Source organism: Alligator sinensis, unplaced genomic scaffold (assembly GCF_000455745.1).
Source record: "Alligator sinensis unplaced genomic scaffold, ASM45574v1 scaffold353_1, whole genome shotgun sequence".
Taxonomy (NCBI): Eukaryota; Metazoa; Chordata; order Crocodylia; family Alligatoridae; genus Alligator; species Alligator sinensis.
Window position 1 is genome coordinate 2,120,561 of NW_005842075.1, and position 11,545 is coordinate 2,132,105.

Below are 11,545 nucleotides of genomic sequence, written 5' to 3' on the forward strand. Positions count from 1 at the left end.
TTGTTGCGGGGGGGCACCCTGCAGCTGTTGTATTTCCAGCACTTGCCCTATCGCCTGGATGGCTTGCGTCAGCAGCTACACGTGGGCTACAGCCAGTGTCTGCATGACTACTTCCACCCAGGTTGGGATCACTGATCCTCTAGTGTAGGAATTTCGCTTCCTGGCCAATACACCACTGTGGCATCTCTAGTGGATGCTATGAGTACCACACCGCCCCTTTGGTCAGGGTCCCCCAACTCATCTGCCATGACTTGTTGTTACCTGAAGAAAGGAGGGGTTCAGTGGTGTTCTTCCTCTCCAGCGACCTGACGACAGGTTACTCACAGCAGTGCTGCAGTGTTCCTTAGGGCTCCGCCTTCCCTACCCCCCATCCACTCGCCACCTGCTCAGGTGTTGTGCTCATGGTTCCACCGTTCCCAGCAAGCCCCTTTTCAAAGGGGTCCGGAGTCAGCTTCAGCGCCGGTCAGCTGTCTGCATGTTAAGGTGCCTGGAGCCTCAGACCCTGATCCCAGAGGGCTGAGCTCCCGTTCTCTAGCATCTTTCTCCCACCAAAGGAGAGGGACACTCCTATGAGCTTTGAAATTAAGGTGACTCAGGAAAGAACATCCCCAGCCTGAAGCAGGATGCTGCTTCCCCTGCCTTGGATGCGGGGGCAGAGCCTGAAACACTGCTATTGCCAGCCTCCAGAGCAACCGCCTGCCTGGTGAGCTCTCTCCCTCTCTCCCCCTGCTGGTTTCCGTCGGGGTTTTTAAAATTTCCCACAGCAGTGGCATCAGCTGCCAGAATTAGCCGGCTGCCACCCTGCCCAGGAAGCAGCTGTTTGAAAAGCCAGCATAACGCTGGCATAATGCCAGCTCATGCAGCTCTGACTGTGGCTGCAGCTCTGCTCCCAGTCGTAAGTTTACCGGGGCACAGGGGGCCTGTTTGTTCACCCCGGAATGCCCAGGGCTGCCCCCAGCACCCTTAGTGCCTGTGGGGGCTTCTCACCGCCACAAGAGGTAATTGCATAATAGCTCAAAATACACAACCTTACTCTTGTATATTGTGTAGGGGGGGAGGTGTGTGGTTGGGGAGTGGGTGGGTGTATGTGCTGGGATGTAGGTATGGTGGGGGGTCAGTGTGGGTGTATGTATAGGTGTGAGGGTATGTGGGCCTGGGGTATGTGGGGACGGTGGGAGGGTAGGGTGGGGTGTGTGGAGGGATGTGGGAGTATGTTGGGGGAGGGTGTGGGTGTATGGTGGGGTCTGTAGGGGAGTATGTGTGGGAGGGTGTGGGTGTGTGTGAGGGAGAGGGGAGGTGGTCCTTGGAGTCCCCAGAGTGTGTAAGTCCCCAGGCTGGGGTGAGGGTTGGTTGCTTAACAACCAGAGCTACACCTCCTGCATGGAGGCCCCAGTTTGCAGAGGGGCAGCCAAGACTTAGGGCCTGTGATAATTCTTTCAGATTATGGAGGGGGCCCTGCATGCCAGATGGAATCAGCTGGCGGGACAGTTTTTGCCTGCTCCTGGTATAGATGAAGGTGTCCAGTAGCAACATCGGGACATGTATAAAACACAAGGCCGAACAAAATTTTGTTTGAGTGGGCAACTAAAGTTGCATCATGACATCCCCCTCCCATTTAATAACTTGACAACATGAAAATAAATTACAAAAAAAGTCTCTCGTGTTCTGTGCTGCCTTCACACATGTGCCACAAAATGCGGATTTCCACCTCTAGTCAATACTGAGAAGCAATACACACCCCGAATTCGAGTACAAAACTTTAATAGTGACTTCATATCATCTCACAGCAACATCTTAACATGTCTTACTACCATACAATCTATTCATTTGGAAAGCCATTTTACTTTAGCATTACTGACATAACATTTTCCTTCTCAAACAAAACATTTCTGTAACTCTTTAGATAAGTTTTTTTTATTTAAAAAAGTATCTTCATTATAATTGAAAATGATATTTAAAAATTAATCACAGGCCAGTTTTAACCATTTTGAAATTAAAACAATTTTGAATTTTCTTGTAAAACTAAGCTTTACATTTTCAACCAACTCTAATTTAAAGAAATAGTTCATAATAATACCTAGTAGTTCTATGGAACTCAAGAGTTCCAGGCTCCCAGCCTTATTTACAGCTGCTTCTCTCCCGTTAAAATACAGGCTCAAATTTTGCAAACAGGACCCTTGCACTCAGTGAGACTCTCACCGGAACCAATGGAGTGTCACAACAGTTAATTTGCATGGAGCAGCCTGCAAAATCAAGGTTTAGCCAGAAGAGCAAGTAATCCCGAGTCCAAATTCAGTTATCCTGATTCAAAAAAGGCTGAGGTGATATAAGCCCAGTGTAAATTGGGAAATTTCAACCAGTTTCATTCCAGTGTCATTTTATTTTGTGCCAAATAGCTTCTAGGAGATGTTCACAAGCACACCTTCTTACCTCAGTGCATTCCACTGATCTGCCAATTGCTTACCCATGCTGCTTTGTGTGCTAGCCTGACCTAGCCACTCAGTTAATTTGTGTGGCCTCTATGCCTCAGCTCACTTCAAACCCAGATGTGGGGGTTTTTCATGGCCATATTTTTCCTTTTATACTCAGGTCAGCCACTCCTTTTTAATGAACGCTGTTCACCAACCTGGCAAAATGCTCATTGCCTTTTAGTGCCAGACAAAGACAGAGGACTCAACACAGGTCTAGAAGCAGGCATGCGAGGCAGGCAAGAAATGGGTAAACCTCTCCTGCTTCCCTTTCCAATTCGAGCCAAGTCTCTCCATCTTGTTGCAAATGCCAGCCAGGACCCCTCCACTGAACCTACTTCACTGCTTCCCATGTCTTTTGGGATACCCGCCTTTGCCTCTGCACAGGTTCCAACCACAGCAAATTCAAAAGGCAGTCCAAAAGATTTTTCTTTACTATGGTCTTCCATTTATTGAGCAATGACTCTGTAAGAGGTTTGCCAACAAGAGCTCAGTACAACATGAGTGTCAGTCCAGAAAAAGCATTTTGCAGAATCTCTCTAAAACTGTAAACATCTTTGTATCAAAGTAATTCCAATTTCTCCATTAGCCCCTGAAAGAACCAGGACTAAACTAAAAAACCTAAAAATTATTCCAAGTTAGAAGCCAAAAACAGTAACCCTCCCTAAATATACAGTCACTGCAGAGAGAGTTTGTGATACAGCAAGCTTTGAGCATAACCAGTGGGGAGATATTATGAAACCTGAGATTTATAAAGTGTTCTAGCAAAGCCCTATGGCTGCCAGGCAAAGTTGACTTGTTTCTTATCTCTCAATAGGATTCTAGGCCTTTCTATTTATGCAAGCCCTCTGAAGCCATCATCCAGGTGAACAACAGCCATGTACATCTAGCACTCATATTTAAACAGGCTGTCCAATTTCTAAGTAACCAGGGGCCGCACACTATATGGGCCATACCAGGTGAAGCCATGGACCCCCTGAGCCACACACCATGCAGATGCCCCCATCCTGTACCACACACCCAAGTGAGTGACCACCCACACCACTACACCACATACTCACATGGGAATGCCCCTCTCTTGCCCCCCACTCCCATGCTGCGCCATACTTCCCTGCCCCCTGAGGTGGGGGCAGGCAGTGAAAGCTGGAGGAAGGAAGGGGTGCCTGCATAAAATCTGGCTATAATATATTCAAAGGAATGACCCCACTTTACTAGGGCTCAACCCTCTCTCAGAAGATTTCCAATTATAGCCACTTATAGACATTTTCAGAGCAGCAATGCAATCATTCATATTTACCAAATGTTATGCCATTACATTGGACTCTAGATCTGATGCAGAAAAAAAGTCTTGAGAAATCTGTGCTGTGATCAGTCTTCAGACAATCAAACCCCTATCACCAACAGGGATACTGTTTACTAACTGCCTACGAAGGGAATATATGCAAGCATACAAAGATGAAATTGCCTATCTCTTCTGTAACTGTTTTTCTGTGAGATTTGTGTCACACACAAATATATTTGGGGTGTCTTCATGTCTGTATAGGGCTGGCAGCCAGCTCATCCCACAGTGCCAGCAACAGCAATGTACCTAGCTCAGTCCTGACGCCTTTGCACACTTGAGCCATGCCTTCTTCAGCTCTTGGTGCAGCAGGTTGCCTCGGGACTGACAGGGGGGTGCTGAGGCCCCAGCAGGCTGGGGGGCTCACCAGGCTGCAAGCGCTGAACAGCAGGATTGCGGTATGCTGTGAGTCACCGCTGTTGCAGGGGCTCCTGCAGGGCTGCACGTGGACCACAGAACTGGTGTGCGATCAAGTAAAGAAATTAGACATGTAAGTCAGTAGGACTCGATTAACTCCATCCGAGGGTGCTGAAGGAACTGGCTAACGTCATCACGGAGCCCCTGGCAAAACTGTTCCAAACACATGGAGCTCTGGAGAGGTCTCTGAGGGCTGGAAGAGGACCAATATTGTGCCCATCTTCAAGAAGGGGAGGAGGGAGGACCCGGGTAACTATAGGCCAGTTAGCCTAACTTCTATCCCAAGGAAAATCCTGGAAAAATCCATTAAGGAGCCTATGTGCAATAGGCTTGCAGAAGATAGGATTCTGAATGACAGCCAGAATGGCTTAGACATGGGCAGGTCTTGTCTAACCAACCTCATCTCCTTTTATGATCAGGTAACTCGCCACCTGGATAAGAGAGAAGTGGTGGATATTGTACACCTTGACTTCCAAAAAGCCTTTGACCTGGTATCCCACAATGTTCTTGCGAGAAAATTGGAAGATAGTGGGCTTAACTGCAAGATGGTTAAGTGGGTATAAAGCTGGATGCAAGGTAGGACCCAGAGATTCCTAATGAATGGATCTGTATCATCCTGGCGAGAAGTGGGCAGCAGTGTCCCTCAGGGGTCAGTGCTTGGTCCTGTACTTTTCAACATCTTCATCAATGATTTGGATGAGGGCGTAAAGAGATCAGTGGCCAAGTTTGCAGATGACACCAAGTTATGGGGAAGCATAGTCATGTTTGAAGATAGGTTACAGATACGGGAGGATCTAGACAGACTAGCAAGTTGGGCGAGTCAGAACCAGATGAAGTTCAATGTTGAGAAATGTAAAGTGCTCCACCTGGGGACGAACAATCCCCTGCACACCTACAGGCTTTGCAAAGCCAATTTGACCAGCACTATGAATGAAAGAGACCTGGGGGTTATAATAGACCACAGCATGAATATGAGTCAGCAATGCAACACTGTTGCCAGCAGGGCAAATCATACTCTGGCATGCATCAATCAATGCATCTCCAGCAAGACCAAGGAGGTGATTCTTCTACTCTACTCAGCACTGGTGAGACCTCAATTGGAGTACTGTGTCCAGTTCTGGGCACCGTGCTTTAACAAGGACATGGTACAACTTGAGAGAGGCCAGAGAAGGGCCACCCATATGATTAGAGGCTTGCACGGCAAGCCATATGTGGAAAGGCTAAGGGACCTGGGACTCTTCAGCCTGAAAACAGAAGGCTGAGAAGGGAGTTGGTAGCAGTTTACCACTACATCAGCAGAGTACATCAGGGGCTCAGTGAACAACTGTTCACCAGGGTGCCCTTGAGGAGAACCAGGAGTAATGGCCACAAACTCCTGGAAGACCATTTCAGGCTCAACATCAGGAAAAACTTCTTCATAGTTAAGGTGTCCAGACTGTGGAATAAGCTCCCTCCAGAGGTGGTGCAATCACCAAACCTGGAAGTCTTCAAGAGGAGATTGGATCTTGCTGGGGTCACCTGACACCAGTTTTCTTTCCTGCCTCGTGCAGGGGGCTAGAACCGATGATCTTCCGAGGTTCATTCTAGTCTTACAATCTATGAATCTATGGGCTGAGCCACATGGCCCTGGAGTGCACAGTGATACTGGAGTTTCAAGGGGGTTTCACCCCTCCTTGCCCCATCCCTGCAGGTGCTGAGCTCTCTTGCAGTGGGGGGGTCATGGTGTTGTGCTGTGCAGCCTCCTGCCTATGTGTCCTGGCTGTGGCCCAGGGCAGGTGGCAGTGCTCCTCCATGGCCCGGGTACACATGGGGGGAGGGACTCCATCCATGAATCCCTGTGCCTGATGCCTGTGCTTGTTCCAGGCATCATGGCCTGAGGATCCAGGCGCAACGCGTGACAGTGCCATGGGGGAGCAATGGTGGCCAGACAGCCCTGCCCAGCACCCAGCACCTTGCCCACCACCTGCCAGCAGCTCCTCGCAGAGCTCTGCTGCTACTGCCCCCACCCCATGAGACGGCCTCAGTGCAGCCCTCACACCCTGCACACTGCTTTTACTGGTTGTATTTATTAAAGATTAAATTTGTCTGTTCCTCCTTCCCCCTGGTCACCTTGCCTCTGCCAGCACCTGCCCAGCTGGGGCCCACATGGGTCAAGGCTGCAACCCCCTGGGCTGCGTCATGCGGAGGGACAGTGGGAAGCTCAGTTCAGTGCAGGAAGGGCCCCGCGGGCCCTGTGCAAGCGGCCAGGCTGCCTGTGAGCCAGGGCTCTGGGCACCGCTGGAGCTGTGGGGATGAGGCTAGGGTGGAAGCGGGGTGGGGGCCAGTCTTCCCTGCCAGCTGTGCCTTGCCCAAGCTGGAGCCAGCACTTCTGGCCCTTGATGCCACATGCTGCCTGTGGGGCAGGTATATGGTGGTAACAGAGGCCTGGCCCTGGTCCCTGCTGTGGGAAGCACCTGCAGCTGTACACACAGGCTGCTTGCTGCAGAGCCTCCAGCCTGTGCCAGTGAGGGCCCTGCAGCACCACCAGGATCCTCCCTTCTCCCACAGAGGTGACAGCCAGTGAGTGGCCTGACTGCCACCCAAGAGGAGCTGGCTCCGGTGAGTCCCAGCAAGGACATGCTGATGCTGCCTGGCAGAGGGACCCAACCCAGAGCACCTATAGTGCCCTGGCTCCTGGGCCAAAATGAGGGCACTTGCTGTCTGCTCTGCCTCTGCCTTTCCTGCTTGTACCTGCCCCAGCTGCAGACAGAGACTGCCCACAAGGAACCAGGGGATTTAGGCACCATCTGTGGACTGGCAGCAAAGCAAAGTGACCCCATGACAGGGGGTCATCCCCGGATCTGTCCAAAGTTGACCTCACCCTTTGTTTCTGGGCTAATCACCCATCTCTATCCTTCCATGCCTTGATGGAACAATAATTATGATGTTACTTAGGTGGGAGGCTGCCCATTTACTACCCAGATACCAGGGGTCACTATCCACCACTCCAAACCTCTCCTACACAGTGGCCCATGCCTCACAGATGATATTGAAAGACTAGCACTTTTAATTCTGACTTGGCCTTGAGAGGCCTCAGGCTCACTGCAGCCCTGTCTCTGCACCCTCTCCCGTGCTGGGGCTCTACACCATAGTGTGCCCTTCTATGAGGCCGCCTCCTCCCCAGTAGCCTCAGCCTGGTCCACCATTTAAAACAACAGCATAAATATGAGCCCCTGGGCTATAACATAATATGAGTCATGCAAGCCACACACTGCCTCTTTAAAAACCCAAACTGCTCCTTGAGTACTGAGTGCCTCCCAGCCCTGGGTACCTCATTGACTCCTGGAGCCTCATTAGCCCTGTAAACAGTCTACCCAGCAGCCACAGCATTCCTGGGTAGTTCTTCCCTTCAGGAGCTCCTTCCCCTGGCAGCTTGCCAGAGAACTAACTCATGCCAGCCTTGGTCCTGGGGTTTATATGTGCCCAGAGCCCTATCTCCTTCCAATCAGCTGACCAGCCTGTGTGCTTGAGCTTTTAACCTCTGCCGTCCTGGTACTTGATGTTCCTAGAGACTCTGACTTCAAAGGGGTATCTCTGCCTCCTAGTAACAGGGCTAGGGTTTCCTGTTACAGACCCAAAGCCACTTCACAAGAGGTGCTGCTGAGCAGACATTCTGTATGTGGGGAGCAAGGCAGTCAGACAGGAGGCTCTGCCCGCAGTGGCAGGTGGGAGAAAAGAAACCAGCAAGACCATCATGACAGCATCGCCTGGTCTCTGTCTCTGGGATCATGCCCAGCACAGCAGGTGAACCTGCTGCCAGGTGAGGAAAGCTGCATATGTGCCTGCAGATGTACCCATCCCCTTCTTGCCCTGACCCGGGTGCTGGCTGGGCCTTGCTCCTGAGTGGGGCAGTCTAGGCCTCCCAGGGCATTGCCTGCATCGGGGCCATTGGGGAGGGGCCAGGGTCTGATCTATGGCCAGAGTTGTGAGCGCCTCTGTGCCTGGATGAGGGGCCCATGAGTGCCCAGCTGTGTCTGAGAGGCTGAGGGGAGGCCTTTCCGGCTGCTGTGCTGGAGCAGAGCTGGAGGCAGAAGGGCGCTCTGCCAGGCAGGCCAATGGAGGTGCAAAGTCTGCTGCCCAGGTGCAGGACAGGGAGCCCCAGGCAAGCTCCCCCAATAAGTCGGTGCCAGGCATGGGCATGGGGCACAAGCACCTCCCGCCTGCCTAGGGCAGCCCCAGGGCAGCCCTGCTCAGTCTCCACTGCTGCAGCAATGCTTCTGGGTCATGGCAGCATGCTGTGGTGGCTGCATGGATATAAGCATTTGCTGGATTAGTGGGCCATGGAACAGGATGGAGCACCAGCAAGCTGGCTGTAGGGTGCGCTGTGCTGGGTGTGTGAGGGGCACTGCTGCGCCTGGAGGGCACAGCTGACCCTGAACCCTGATCGCAGCATGGGAAGAGGAGGTAATGCCCCCCTGGCAGGAGAGGCAAGGCTGCAGGGAGTGCCTTCGATGTGGTGCCTAGGCTAATCCCAGGCCAAGGCTGCAACATTCCTGGCAGCTCTCACTGGAAATCCAGGGCAATCTGAGGACGTGGCAGTTTCCGTTTCTGTCCATGGGCGCCATGGACTGACCAAGCATCCGGCAGCTGCTGCAGCAGATGCAGCTCTGGGGCTGCATGTCCAGCTCGTGGCACTGGTGTTTCCATGTCCAGGCACGTACTCAGAGCAGTGTCACAAGGAGCTGCTGGCTCTGATTTCAGTGTGGGAATTCCTTGCTGACTTACTGGTGGGCTCCACTCAATGCCAACACCCCTGGCCTGGGACCACCAGGGCTGGATGCTGGGTGAAAGCACCTAGCCCTGAGTGAGTGGAGGGCAGTGGCGCAGCCCCCAAGAAGATCCCTAGAGAGGTGTCAGGCTTGGCACGGGGAAGGGCCTGGGAGCCAGGATCCTCGATGGGCAGTTTCTTTGCATCAAGACTAGCAGCAATCGAGCATCAGCTGGCTTTTGGTCCCAGTTAGGTGACAGCGAGGCTGTGGCAGAGCACAGAGATCCAGACAAGCCACCTCACTGCCCCACATCCCCAGGCTTCCCCCATGAGGACAATCATATTTGATAATAGTCGACTATTACTCCAAGTACCCTGAAGTTTTGCACCTGCCTGATAAGACAGCTGGCACGGCAATAGCCAAAATGAAGTCTGTATTTGCTCACCATGGTATACCTAAAGAAATTGTTTGTGATCACATACCATTTTCAAGTCACATGATGAAACAATCTGCGACTGATTGGGGCATAACCATCACCCATTCTAGTCTGGATTCTCCACAATCCAATGGTCAGGCTGAATGCACGGTTCAGACCATCAAAATCAATGTTTAAGAAGACTTTGCAGGACGACTCAGATCTATATCTGGCTTTACTAAATCTGAGGAACACGCCCATTACCAGTCTTGAGTATGCTCCAACGCAGCTTCTGATGTGGAGACTTTTGCGCAGAACCCTCCCTGCTACAACACCCAAACTACTATCAAATACCTCCCACAAGTTGCAGAACCTTCAAAGGTGCCAAACAACACACTATGACCGCACAGCTGCATTCTTGCCACCTCTATGAGAGGGGAATAAAGTAAGGATGTAAACAAGTGCAGGTTGGATACCAGCATCCATTATGGCAAAAAAGGATGAACCGCATTCTTACATGGTAAAACCCCCCAGCAGTAACGTCTACAGGAGAAGCAGAAGACACTTAAGGAAAGATTACTCATCAGTACCAGCAGAACAAGTTGATTAACCTCAAGAGACAGCAGCAGAACAAGCATCAGAAGTAAAACCATACCACCAAGAGCAAGAGTTTCATTACATTTCAGAGGATCCACCAATACCCACAGAGAGACCTGATGACAACATGCAAACTAAGAGTGGACATGTGGTGAAGTTGCCTATGAAGTACAAGGACAATGGGATAGCAGTAAAGGCTAGACCCCATTGGTGAGCCAAGTGCTAAGAATCTCTGGCTCCATGATCCCAAAATGCTCTAAGTTAAAGTAGCTACTGATGAACATTCAACTACTTAAGAGGGAGCTCCCAAAATAAAGAAGGAGGCATTGGTGACGCATAGGGGGTGCACATGGGTGCACGTGCACCCTCTGAGATTGGTGGTGCACCCCCTAAGAGAAGCACCACTGACATTGCCAGCAGTGCCTGCAGGCATTCGCCACTTGCCACCCCTCCCTTGCTTGCTGCTGACACCGCTGGCGGCATCTGTGAGCGGTTACCAACCACTGATCAGCGCTCGCCCGCCCCCCGCTGCCAACACAGCCACGGCTGCCTGCAGGAGCTCCCCACTTGCCACCACCATGCCCCCACCACTGCTGCTGCTGCTTGCAGGCAATTGCTGTGCCCCCACCAGCCTCTGGGGGCATACATTGTTCATGGAAGGGGGACGTGGTATATGGAATACACCTTTAAGGGGCCTGCAGTGGAAGGTCCAGTCTTTCCCCACCATTCCTTGTGGGTGCGGCTTGGTGGTGGTAGGTCATTGTTCTCCCTGCAAGCTGTGTGTGTGCGTGTTGCTGGATCCTGTTCCTAATAAAAATAAAGCCATTTACCATCCCTCTACTGAATGCTGACTCAAGGACAGAACCCCAGGTGCATGGAGGTCTGAGTAAGCACCCCATCCCAGAAACCCAGCGGCCAAGGGCAAAAACACTATAGGGTGTACCAGTGTCTCTACTGGGACTTAAAACTGGAGGCTCCTGGCTAGAGCGTCTTTCCTCTCTGCTCAGGGTCAGAGCAATCAGCATATTTAGGGTCAGGAAAGAGTTTTATCCCATGAGCAGATTGGAACAGACTGTGGCCAGTCCTGCCTTCCGCTGGAGGAGAGGGCAAGGCCGTCCGGGATCCTGCGTGTGCGCATTAACAACCTGGTATAGAAGCAGGACATTGGTGGTCCTGGTCGCCCTGCTTTACCCCTGGTGGTTCCGGTTCAGTTTTACTGAGGATTTTTATTTTTATATCTTTTTTTGGGGGGTGGGGAGGGTTATATATAATTTGTATCTGAGGCCAAATAAGCCAAAACTAATTCCATATCCAAGAGTCCAGAACCAGAAGAGGCCCTACTACCAGCACACATCCTCCACCCGCACCTGGGGCTTCAGATGTTTCCAAATCTGTTGGTGGGCATCTTAGCGCAGGGCCCAAGCCCGGAGGCTTCAGGTTGGGAAGCCCCGAGTTTTGATTGCCCTCGGAGCAAGCAAGGGAGACGCCTCTCATCGCCATGAAGTGGGCTTAAAGCCACCGCACCTGGGCGGGTCCGGAGCCACGCCAGAAGAGCAGTTCT